This window comes from Labeo rohita, chromosome 5 (genome assembly GCF_022985175.1).
Source record: "Labeo rohita strain BAU-BD-2019 chromosome 5, IGBB_LRoh.1.0, whole genome shotgun sequence".
Classification (NCBI taxonomy): domain Eukaryota; kingdom Metazoa; phylum Chordata; class Actinopteri; order Cypriniformes; family Cyprinidae; genus Labeo; species Labeo rohita.
In genome coordinates this window covers 30,782,448-30,793,473 of record NC_066873.1, presented here as the reverse complement: position 1 = coordinate 30,793,473, position 11,026 = coordinate 30,782,448, and the positions used below count along the sequence as shown (strand labels likewise).

Genomic DNA, 11,026 nt, shown 5'->3' with positions numbered 1-11,026 from the left:
TATATATATATATATATATATATATATATATATATATATATATATAAATAAATAAATAAAAGAAATATAATATCAAATAAAATCTAAAAAAAAAAAATCAAGTAGAACAATAAAAATAAAAGCAAAATAAAAATAAATAATAAAATTAATATAAAATGAACTAATATAAAATCAAATAAAACCTAAAATTAAAATTAAAATAAAATGAATAAACATAAAATTATTAATCAAATCAAATCAAATATAACAAAATAAAACAAAATGAAAATGAAAATAAAATAATAAAATTAATATAACATAAAATAAATATAAAATCAAATCTAACTTAAAATCAAACAAAATGAGAATAAAATAAAATAAAATTCAGATCTCTAAACTTCCAATCAAATGAAATTAAAAAATAAAATTAAATAAAAAAATGTAAATAAAATTTAAAAATAATAAAATTAATATAAAATAAAATGAATAAATATAAAATATAAATAAAATATACAATCAATTCAAATATGAAATAAAATATGACAGGAGAATCTACTTTGAGGCATTCTGGTACAGAAATATCATTAGTTCCTCTCTGTCAGTTCCTACAATAAAATGACTCTGAACAGGGTCACTTCCAATCAAATAAAATTATTAATAAAATAAAACCTCCTACCAACTGGCAATACAAAGTAAACAAATCATTGTTTTACTAATTTCTTTCTTTCTTTCTTTCTTTTTTTTTTTAAAGGACAAGTCTTCTGATATGAAGAAGGATCTATTCTAAAGCATTCTGGTACAGAAACATCGATAACATTTTACAATAATGTGTCATTTGTTAATATTAGTTAATGTATTAACTAACATGAACAAACAATGATTAATACATTTATTACATTATTTTTTAATCTTTGTTAAAGCTAATTCATAAAAACACAGTCATTCATTGTTTGTTCATGCTAGTTCACAGTGCATTTACTACTGTTAACAAACACACCTTGTAATTTTAATAATGCATGGGTAAATGCTAAAGTTAACATTAACTACGATTAATAAATGCAGTAGAAATATTGTTCATTCTTAGTTCATGTTAACTAATGAACCTTATTGTAAAGTGTTACTGAAATATCTGTATTTCTTCTAATTTCCCATATTAAAATGGCTCAGGTCTGTAAAAGGTTTAACTTCCTTATTTCTTTAACTTCATTATTCAGACCCAATCTACAATAAAGCTTCTATAAGGATCTGAATAACATCTACATTCACTATTACTGTGAAGGGAAAAAGCTCAAATAAAACTGTTTCTGAAAAACAAAAAGGCTAAACCCTTTGAGCTGCCTCACTCAGCTTTCTATTTCAATAAGAAATCAACAAAGAAAAGTGTGTTCATCAAACCGCTGATGAAAATCTGAAGGAGTTTTAGAGTCTGGATTCACCTTCAAGGCTCAGAAAGCTTAAAAGGGATCTGTCCTTTTCACTGGAGCACTATCTGACCCGTGTGATCTGTTTGAGGGATGCTGCTGGATGAGCCTTGCATCACTGAGCCTGTCTTCATCGTTTCAACACTCCAGGTTTGGCAGCGTTGCTGAAATCAAATGTAATTCCTTATCTCAGCCATAAGCCCTGACAGACAAGTGGAGAGGCCGATGAGCAGCCATTATCTGTTTTTCAGATGGGTGAATTTTAATCGACTCAATTGTAAGACTACCACAACACACAGTGGAAAACACCCCACAGGATTACCCTATAAATAGCTCCCATCATTCGACTTCAGAAACGGGATTTTTCATTCATGACTCCACCACAGGCATTTCCACACTCCTGCATATAGTACAACACAGGAAAATCAATTCAAACCTCATTTTACGTCTCTTAGTATCGCACAGTCTGACATTCGACATCCTGTTAGTAAAATGGCTATTTTCCAAATCATTAACGTGCAATAATAAAAAGCAACTCAGGTGGAAAACTGTTTCATATTGCTTCCACAGCTAAGTGCGTTCTGCATTTGGCAAGAAAAATATTTGTCTGTGTGTTAATCACTGAATAATCTATTGTTTAGAGGAGACGGAAACCCCTCACACTTATCAGGCCATATCAGAAATGTCTGGCTTCTGCACACTACATCTGCATGAAACATGACAAGAAACCCAAAAACTGGATTTGCTAAAAGCTTATATCATCCTCAGATTCAATACCAGATGCTAAAAATAGTCTTACGCTAGAACCTTAGCAGGGGAGATTGTGTGTTATCCTGCACTCAGACTAGAGGAGATCAGTGAGCATAACTGAACAGGAGCTGCTGACCCAATTCAGGCCAAAAACAGGCAAAAAGCAATTCTGTGGTGGGTCCACTGTAATGCCTCCATATTTATACAACCCCAACACACACGGAGAGAAAGAGACATGCAGGTTTAGCATGGCATAACACTCCAAAATCTCCAGAGTATGAGCTGAACTCTGTTTTTAATTATAGTAGTTCACTTTTCTAAATAACAAGGAATTAAGAATTGAACAGAACTGTTTTTAAATACCATTTGAAGGAATAGTTCCATCCTGAATTCAAATTTCCCAGAGGTACACTGTATAAAAACAATTAGTTGAGTCAACTTAAAGGGGTGATTGGATGCCCATTTTACACAAGTTGATATGATTCTTTAGGGTCTTAATGAAAAGTCTATAATATACTTCGGTTAAAAATTCTCAGTGGTAGTGTAAAACAACACCCATTTTACCTTGTCAAAATGAGCTCTGCAAAAATCATCCCATTCTGATGGACTGTTCCTTTAAATGCAAATAAGCTCTGCTCGCCCCGCCCCTCTCTTCTCTGTGGAGTGACGAGCTGCGTGGAGAGATTATTTACTTTAGCCGCAAAACTTGCTAACTAGCACGTTATTAGGAAATGTGATTAGAGAGGTTCATTAAAAAAAACCTTATATTCACTTCTGCTGTAAGTGAAGCTGGATCACGAATGATTTGCAAGAACATAGACACTAAATAAAATGTAGATCGGCAGGCGCATTCCCTTTACAAACAAACGTAATCCTCTGCATCTTCAGAAACAATGGAGGTTGGACTGTTACAGCTGATCTGAGTTAAGACGCTCATGTCAATCAACTATCATGGGAGTGGCCACATCGACAGGCATCTAAGAATGGCTTGATTTGAAAAAGGGAATATTATTTTTACAGATCAGTTAAAAACCACTGCATGGATTTTTATCATTATAGTGTAGATTTGTACATACACTGCTAACACACATTAATGTTCAAACAACACGTAAAAGTAAACTTTGCATCCGATGACCCCTTTAAAATAATTTGTAACCCGGCTGCCTTAAGATTTTAAGTTCAGTCAACTCAAAAAAAAAAAGGTTTAGTCAACTTTAAATGTTAAGTTGTACTAAGTAAGCTAGTGCAAGACGAGCATTTGTGATTAAAAGTAATCGGGGGGTAAATGCGCCTTTGATTTTATTTTCCTCTAAACCACAAAAACGTGCCGTAGCACTTTCCAAAACATCTGCTTTTCAAGATGCAAGTGCAAATTTGGCTGATTCTTGACGTGATTGTGGGCAGCAGCGCAAAGTTAGTTCTGCGCTTACTTGAACTAATATTTGATGTTTTTTTAAAATGTTGTAAATTTAAGTAGCAAATGAGAAGCGCTAAAATTATTGAATATATTTTGAGACAAAAGTCTTCTTAATGATTTTCAGTTTTGTTTAAGATAATTAAAGCAACAGTTCTTAAATAACAAAAGAATATGTAAATGTATGGTATTTGGGGTAAATAGCGCCACTCACATGATAATTAAAAGAAGGCTGACTTTTCCAGTTGTTTACATGACATGGTCAGATTCAGATGGTAAATATCATATATTATGTTGGGTGTCCATCTTAGAGATAATCACCATGTTTAGAATAAAACCATTTAAATACATGATATTAATCATTTCATATAATAAAATATTAGTTGTTACTACTGTACATCTATATAACATTTTTATATAAATTATATATATAAATTTATATATATAAATATATTATATATAAATTGTTACGGGATCTCTTTCAATAGTTTCAGAATTTTTACTTTTTAAAATGATTTTATGTATTTTTTATTTATTTTTATTTTTTTTTAAAAACAGTATATTTATTGAACAAAAAATAATTATTTTATTTATCAAAATAAGCAGAAAATAGTACAAACCTTGCTAAAGTCATCGTTTTGAACAAGTATTAACTTAGACATTGTTTAAAAAAAAAAAACAAAAAAAAAAACATTATTTTAGCTGAAGTATTTGTATCATCCCCCGTGTGTGGGGTAAAAGGCCCCCCTTGCCACCTCATAGATTTATAAGATTTTTAAACAAAATAAAAACTTATATAGTTTATTCTATTCTCACACAAAATCTGTGGCTCCATAAATGTTCAAAAGAAACTATAAGTATCTATATTTTTTCTGAAAACATTTTGGGCAGAGTGAAAAACACAAGCTGTTAAATGAGAAATATAAATGGTGACAAGCACCATAGCAAAGATAGCCACTCAAAAGAAAACAAAAATAACGACTTTACGCAACAATTTCTTCTCTTCCATGTCAGTTTTTACCTTAATTTGTGTTCCACCTTAATTTGTGTTCCAAAGATGAATGAAGGTCATTTTGGGTGAACTATTCTTTAAATAATCCAGCCTTATTTTGTGATTTACAATACCGCTAGATCTTGTGACTACAATTATCATGCTAAAAAAATAAACAAACAGAACTATAGTGGCATGGGCATAACAGATTGATGTATTTGTTAACCATAGATCATACATCAGGTGGGTCAGTTTAATTATACTAGAAAATAACCATTAAACTTAGATTAGAATGTAATGCAAATTTCCCAAGCGTCAAGTACAGTGCACCAATCAGAAGACACTCTCTGACAGCAGTAATCATTTAGCTCAGACCTCCAGTGGGAAAGCGTAAGCCTGCTGGGACTGTCTGTACCGCGGTAGAGGTGTGCGCACGTTACTCTGCCCTCTTCAACTGCATCCATTATTCATTCTCATTAGCTTTGCATTTATTCCAGCTGCTCCAAAGAGGTTCCTCTCTCTTTAGCCTAATCAAAGGAATGATATGTCCTTTATGTATCAGTGATAATTACACGTGAAGACTGTATGTTAATATGCATTTCCGAACATGATACTTCAAAATGTTTTTCTACTTTCAATCAATATATAGTATGTACCTGAACATTGTGCTTTTTTCCAAAGGAGTGGACGGAGCAGACCAAAGCATGATGATGAAAAGGCTCATCATCAAAAAAGCCATGTGGGAACTGACAATATTCAAAGGAAGTTCCATTTCCTACTTTGATTACAGCAGAGCCAAACACAAAACAATTTCTCTATTAAAAAGAATTTAATACTTTTATTCAGTAAGAACACTCAATACATATATAGTATCTTTAGAGGAGAAGTCCACTTCCAGAACAAAAATTTACGGGTAACTTACCCCCTAGTCATCCAAGATGTTCATGTCTTTCTTTCTTCAGTCAGTAAGAAATTAGGTTTCTTGAGGAAAACATTTCAGGAATTATCTCCATATAGTGGACTTCAATGGTGACCCTAAGTTTTAACTTCCAACATGCAGTTTAAATGCAGCTTCAAAAGGCTCTACCTAGCAAAACGATCTGTCATTTTCGAAACAAATTGACAATTTATATACTTTTTAACCTCAAATACTTGTCTTGTCTCGTCTCTGCGATGCGCATGCGTAGTCTGTGCAATCCGGGTCAATATAGTTAGGGTATGTCGAAAAACTCCCACCTTGTTCTTCAATGTCAAAATCGCCCTGCATCGCTGTTTTACTATTTTTTTGTAAAGGGCATTTGATCTTCATTGCACTTTGTGAACACTGGGTCGGTACTTCTGCAGCAATGTACGATGATTTTGAAGTTAGGGAAGAAAACGAGATGGGAGTTTCTCGACATACCCTAAGTATCTTGACCGTATTGAGCACTTGAGGTTAAAAAGTATTGTCAATTTATTTCGAAAATGACAGATCGTTTTGATTGTTTAATAAGACCCTTTTTTCTCAGCTGGGATCATTTAGAGCCCTTTAAAGCTGCATTTAAACTGCATTTTGGAAGTTCAAACTTGGAGGCACCATTGAAGTCCATTATATGGAAATTATTATTTTTCCTCAAGAAACATAATTTCTTATCAACTGAAGAAAGAAAGACACAAACATCTTGGATGACAATGGGATAAGTAAATTATCTGTAAACTTTTCTATTTCATTAAGATTTGTTTCAAAATTCTATTCAAAAGAATCCTGACAAAAAAAAATTAAGCAAGCATAACCGTCATGGACAATACTAAGAAATGTTTCTTGAGCACCATATCAGCAGAATAAATCATTAGAATGATTTCTGAAAGATCATGCATCCACTTGCATCAAGTTCTATAAATATATTATATTCTGTGTGTATATATATATATAGAGAGAGAGAGAGAGAGAGAGAGAGAGAGAATATATACAGTTGCAGTCAAAAGTTCTGCAAAATGTTATTTTACCAAAAAAATGGGATCATGCAAAATGACTGTATGATTTAAAAATCCATATTTTTCACACCTAGGGCAACTGAGGGACTCATATGCAACTATTACAGAAGGTTCAAACACTCACTGATGCTTCAGAAGGAAACACGATGCATTAAGAGTCAGGGGGTAAAAACTTTTTGAATTTGAAGATCAGGGTAAATCTAATTTATTTTGTCTTCTGGGAAATATGCAAATATTTTCAAAAGTTTACACCCCTGGCTCTTAAAGCATCATTTTTCCTTCTGAAGCATCAGTGAGTGTTTGAACCTTCTGTAATAGCTGCATATGAGTCTCTCAGTTGTCCTCAGTTTGACAAGATGGATCTCAAAATCATTGTTGGAACACAAAAACGCTGAAAAACCAAAGAACTTGAGGGACCTGAAGGATTTTTCTGAAGAACAGCAGGCAGTTTAACTGTTCAGGACAAACAAGGGACTCATGAACAGCTATCACTAAACAAAAAAACACAGCTGTGGATCATTCAGGTAACAACACAGTATTAAGAATCGAATGTATGTAAACTTTTGAACGGGGTCGTTTTTATAAATTCAACTATTATTTGTAAACATCTTCTATGTGAAATATCTTATCCAGGTCAGTACTAAAAAAACAGTAACACACATTTTGTATGATTCCTCTTATTTGGGAAGAACATTTTGCAGATTCTGCAAGGTGTATGTGAACTTTTGACTTCAACTGTATATGTATATACTTAATTTAATTAATGTTTTTTACCTAATATATTTATCCTACTGTGTGTTTGACTAAAGAAAGAACATGAAGAAAGAGACAAGCACCTCTTGTGACTCATGGAACCAAGCCAAGCGAGACTAATGCAGAGCACGACGTGCACAAGAGGTCATTTACACTGTCCCTCTGCACTGGCGTTACCAGAGTTTATGGCCTCAATTAGCTCCAAATGGCCTCCAACAGAACAGTAGGTTTAATATGGGTCTCTGTTGAGGCAGGAGGTGGAGGTGTAGGAGAAGAATGGATTATACTCTTTAAGACGTTGGTAATGCAAACCAATATGGCTCACGTAGGTCTCGCTCTCTCTTTCTAAAGCAGGGAGAGCGAATGAAGAAGCAGTGTCTGAGAGCGGTTTTACAGGATTAAATCTTTCTGTGCTCCAGCGTGATAGAGAGAAAGTGAAGGTCTGTGAACTGTACTTTTTTTAACCTCTGAGAACTTCAGCATGGCCTGGATCCTGCTCACACTGCATTTTGAAGAAAAATATTGCTGTTTGCCTCTTGAACTCTGTGCTTGACAAATCCACACTAAATCCTTACTCGAGCCCTTCTCCATCCCCACATAAACTCAAGCCGCACACACAAAGCACATTCTCAACCTTTAATTTTGGACAAGCGAGCGGATTGGATTGGCTTGCCTTGCTGTGGGTTACCACAAACAATAGGCCGAGAGCAAAACAAAGCATACCTCTCTGAGATCAAAAGGGTTTTAATGTCATTTGAAGGTCCTAAACAATCAAGTGGAGAAACTTGAACCTCATATGGTGAAGTGGAAGGGTCTCTCTATCCTGGTGAGAGAATGCTTGTTATACATGGCACTGATTTTCTTTCATCTCAAGGTTTTGCTTCAGTGTCATCTCTATGTGTGATACTTCATCCATGGCTGGAAGCAGAGATGAAAGTTTTCTTGCCCCCTTTTGATACAAAACATGATGTTGCACCTCATTAAGACAAGAAATCAAAAGGATGAGACAAAACAAAAGAATGCAAGAGTACTAGATTTATGATGCCCGTCCATGCTAAAGTGGTCGCTAGGGCTTTCTGGGTGGTCACTTACTAGCCACAAGTCAAAAGAACCCACCCCCAAGTCTTTATATGCCTATGTCTATTATTATTTTTGCCCATTTTATCATCTGCTAGGTTACACAAGAGATCACATCACATGGGATCACATCATGTTCACAGCAACAACCTGAGCTGAAGTTTAATATTTAGAGTAAGTATGAGCAACGGTAATGAAAAGGCTAATGAAAAAGCCTGCTGAATGAACAAATAAGAGAACGGCAGTTAGCCCGGCAACATCGGTCAGAGGTGCATATCTAGTCAAGGTTCATTAAACAACCTTGCGTCAATGCTGTGCCTTGCACTATTGTTCCTTTTGAACCCCAGTGTGAACAAACGGCTCATACATCTACAGCAGAAATAGATGGCATGAGTAACAATACTGAGCAAATGCATCTAATAGCATATGACAGCTTCCCCCCTGCAGATCTGTGCTGCACTATTGTTAAACCCGTTTGCTCTATTGTTTCTGTGACTTATGGAAAAACTTGTCTGAAATTCTCTGGAGAGAACAGAGTAAGACTGTTTAACAATGTTAAACTGATGACGTGTTGATCACCAAGTTTGCTGCCATCATCACTATATAAATAAATAAATGAACAAATAAATAAATAAATAAATTACACACACTGCCATTCAACAATTTGGGATCAGTAAGATATTTATTTATTTATTTTTGCTCATCAAGGCTGCATTTACTTGATCAAAAATACAGAAAAAATATTGTAAAATATTATTATGGTTTAAAATAATTGTTTTCTATTTTAATATACTTTAAAATATAATTTATTCCTGTGATGCAGAGCTGAATTTTCATAGCCATTACTCCAGCCTTCAGTGTTACATGACCTTTCAGAAATCATTCTAATATTCTGATTTATCACTTTTATTATCAATGCTGGAAACAGTTGTGCTGCTTAACATTTTTTTGGATAGACAGATACATATTTAGAACTATCTGAAAATCTGGATTCTGAGGGGGCAAAAAAATCTAAATATTTAGAAAAACGCCCTTAAAGTTGTTCAAATGAAGTACTTTGCAATGCATATCAATAATTAAAAATTAAGCTTCGATATATTTACGATAGGAAATTTACAAAATATCTTCATGGAACATGATCTTTATGATCTTTACTTAATATCCTAAAGATTTTTGGCATAAAAGAAAAATCGATAAATTGACCCATAAAATGTATTTTTGGCTATTGCTACAAATTTACTTGTGCAACTTATGACTGGTTTTGTGGTCCAGGGTCACATATAATTGACAAATTAACGTTCAAAGCCCTGAGAATAAAAAAAAAAAAAGAATGTAATAATATAATATAATAAAATATAATATAATATAATATTTAATATGGATTACTGAAGGTCCCAGTAAAAAATATACTGATTATCTTAAAAACTACATTTAAATTAATACTAAATTTAAATAAATGAATTACTACCAAGAGTTATGTGCGTGTTTTTGCTAACCAGAATGTAAACACATTCTAAATTCATCTGAGTACATTTGCCGTAACATCAAAACACTGATAAAAAGCTGTAGTGCATGAGACTCCCAAAAACAGGAAAAAACATCCAAGAAATCGGCACCCCTCCTCAAACTGTTAGCGCTAATCTGGCATGCCCGTATGTGGTGACTAGCACACGCTAAAGAGCTGTCAGAAGACATCATTAATCCCTCAGGACCATCATAGACAGATGGCATGATGGAAAACCAGCAAGCTACTTATTCACTGAGCAGAGACCATCTTCCCCAATTCATTTCTTACAAAAAGGGACAGAACTGAACGCTGCTGAAGCTGGTCCTAGAACAGTACAAAAGAAAAGACTTTTACCAAGGGCTCAAGATCAATACTCAACCCCCAAACCCAACCTTCCCATTAGAGAACATCATGAGATAAACCTCCTAAAGAAAACTGCAGATGTAACAGACCAGAAAGTGGCACAAATTGCCTCTCATCCGCAGGCCATGTGGTCCGTTTTAGTACGGCACGATATTGCAGATGCTGTGAGGAAAGAGGACAGGGGCGGGATTTAAGGGACATGACCTCTCCCTCAGGGCCTCTTACCTTATCGGGGGGGCACAAAACAGTCCATACATAACCGTCAGTGCAGCCTGAAGACTTTAACAAGGACAAGTGCGAAATGAAGGAAGTAATGGGAAAGTAAAGGGGAAGAGAGAGAGCATTGAACTTGCACTAAAGCTCTTAATCGATCCTTGCGGCCAACGGTGGGATAATGTCTCCTAAAAAAACCCAGAGCACAGTTAGTCTATCATTCTGAGGTCGTTACAATAGCTTCAGTGTGTATGACAATGAACATTCAGCAAGCTGTTTACATACAGCAGATCTTCTCTCAACAGCAGCCCTGTTGTAAAAATATTTCCACACAGCTGAAAACACAAAAATCTATTCCGGCGTTGACGTCACTATCACTTTCCCCAATGGATAATTCTTCATCCGAGCTGCCATGACCAACCGAGCCGGGCCGGACTGTGTTATGTGTGTGCGTACTTCAGTTGACGGGCCGAAAAAACTGCCATTTTCTTAGTCAACTAATGAAACAAAAGCAAACACACAGTGGTACAATGTTGTCCGCCAGCATCCAGCAGGCCAATGTCATTAATCATGAGATCCAGGGG

The 11,026-nt window shown here is 34.6% G+C and overlaps 1 protein-coding gene and 1 long non-coding RNA gene across 15 annotated transcripts in view; one reads left to right on the top strand and one right to left on the bottom strand.

Annotated features, from left to right (window-relative positions):
- The window catches only part of LOC127164686 (uncharacterized), a 7,832-nt gene extending 6,744 nt beyond the window's left edge, over positions 1 to 1,088 (top strand). For both annotated transcript variants that reach the window (XR_007827689.1, XR_007827690.1), the window contains exon 3: positions 731 to 1,088. This is a non-coding gene — a long non-coding RNA (uncharacterized LOC127164686). The remainder of the gene's footprint in view (positions 1 to 730) is intronic.
- arvcfb (ARVCF delta catenin family member b) overlaps positions 1 to 11,026 on the bottom strand; it is a 273,519-nt gene that overhangs the window by 125,595 nt on the left and 136,898 nt on the right. The gene's annotated exons all lie outside the window — the stretch shown is intronic.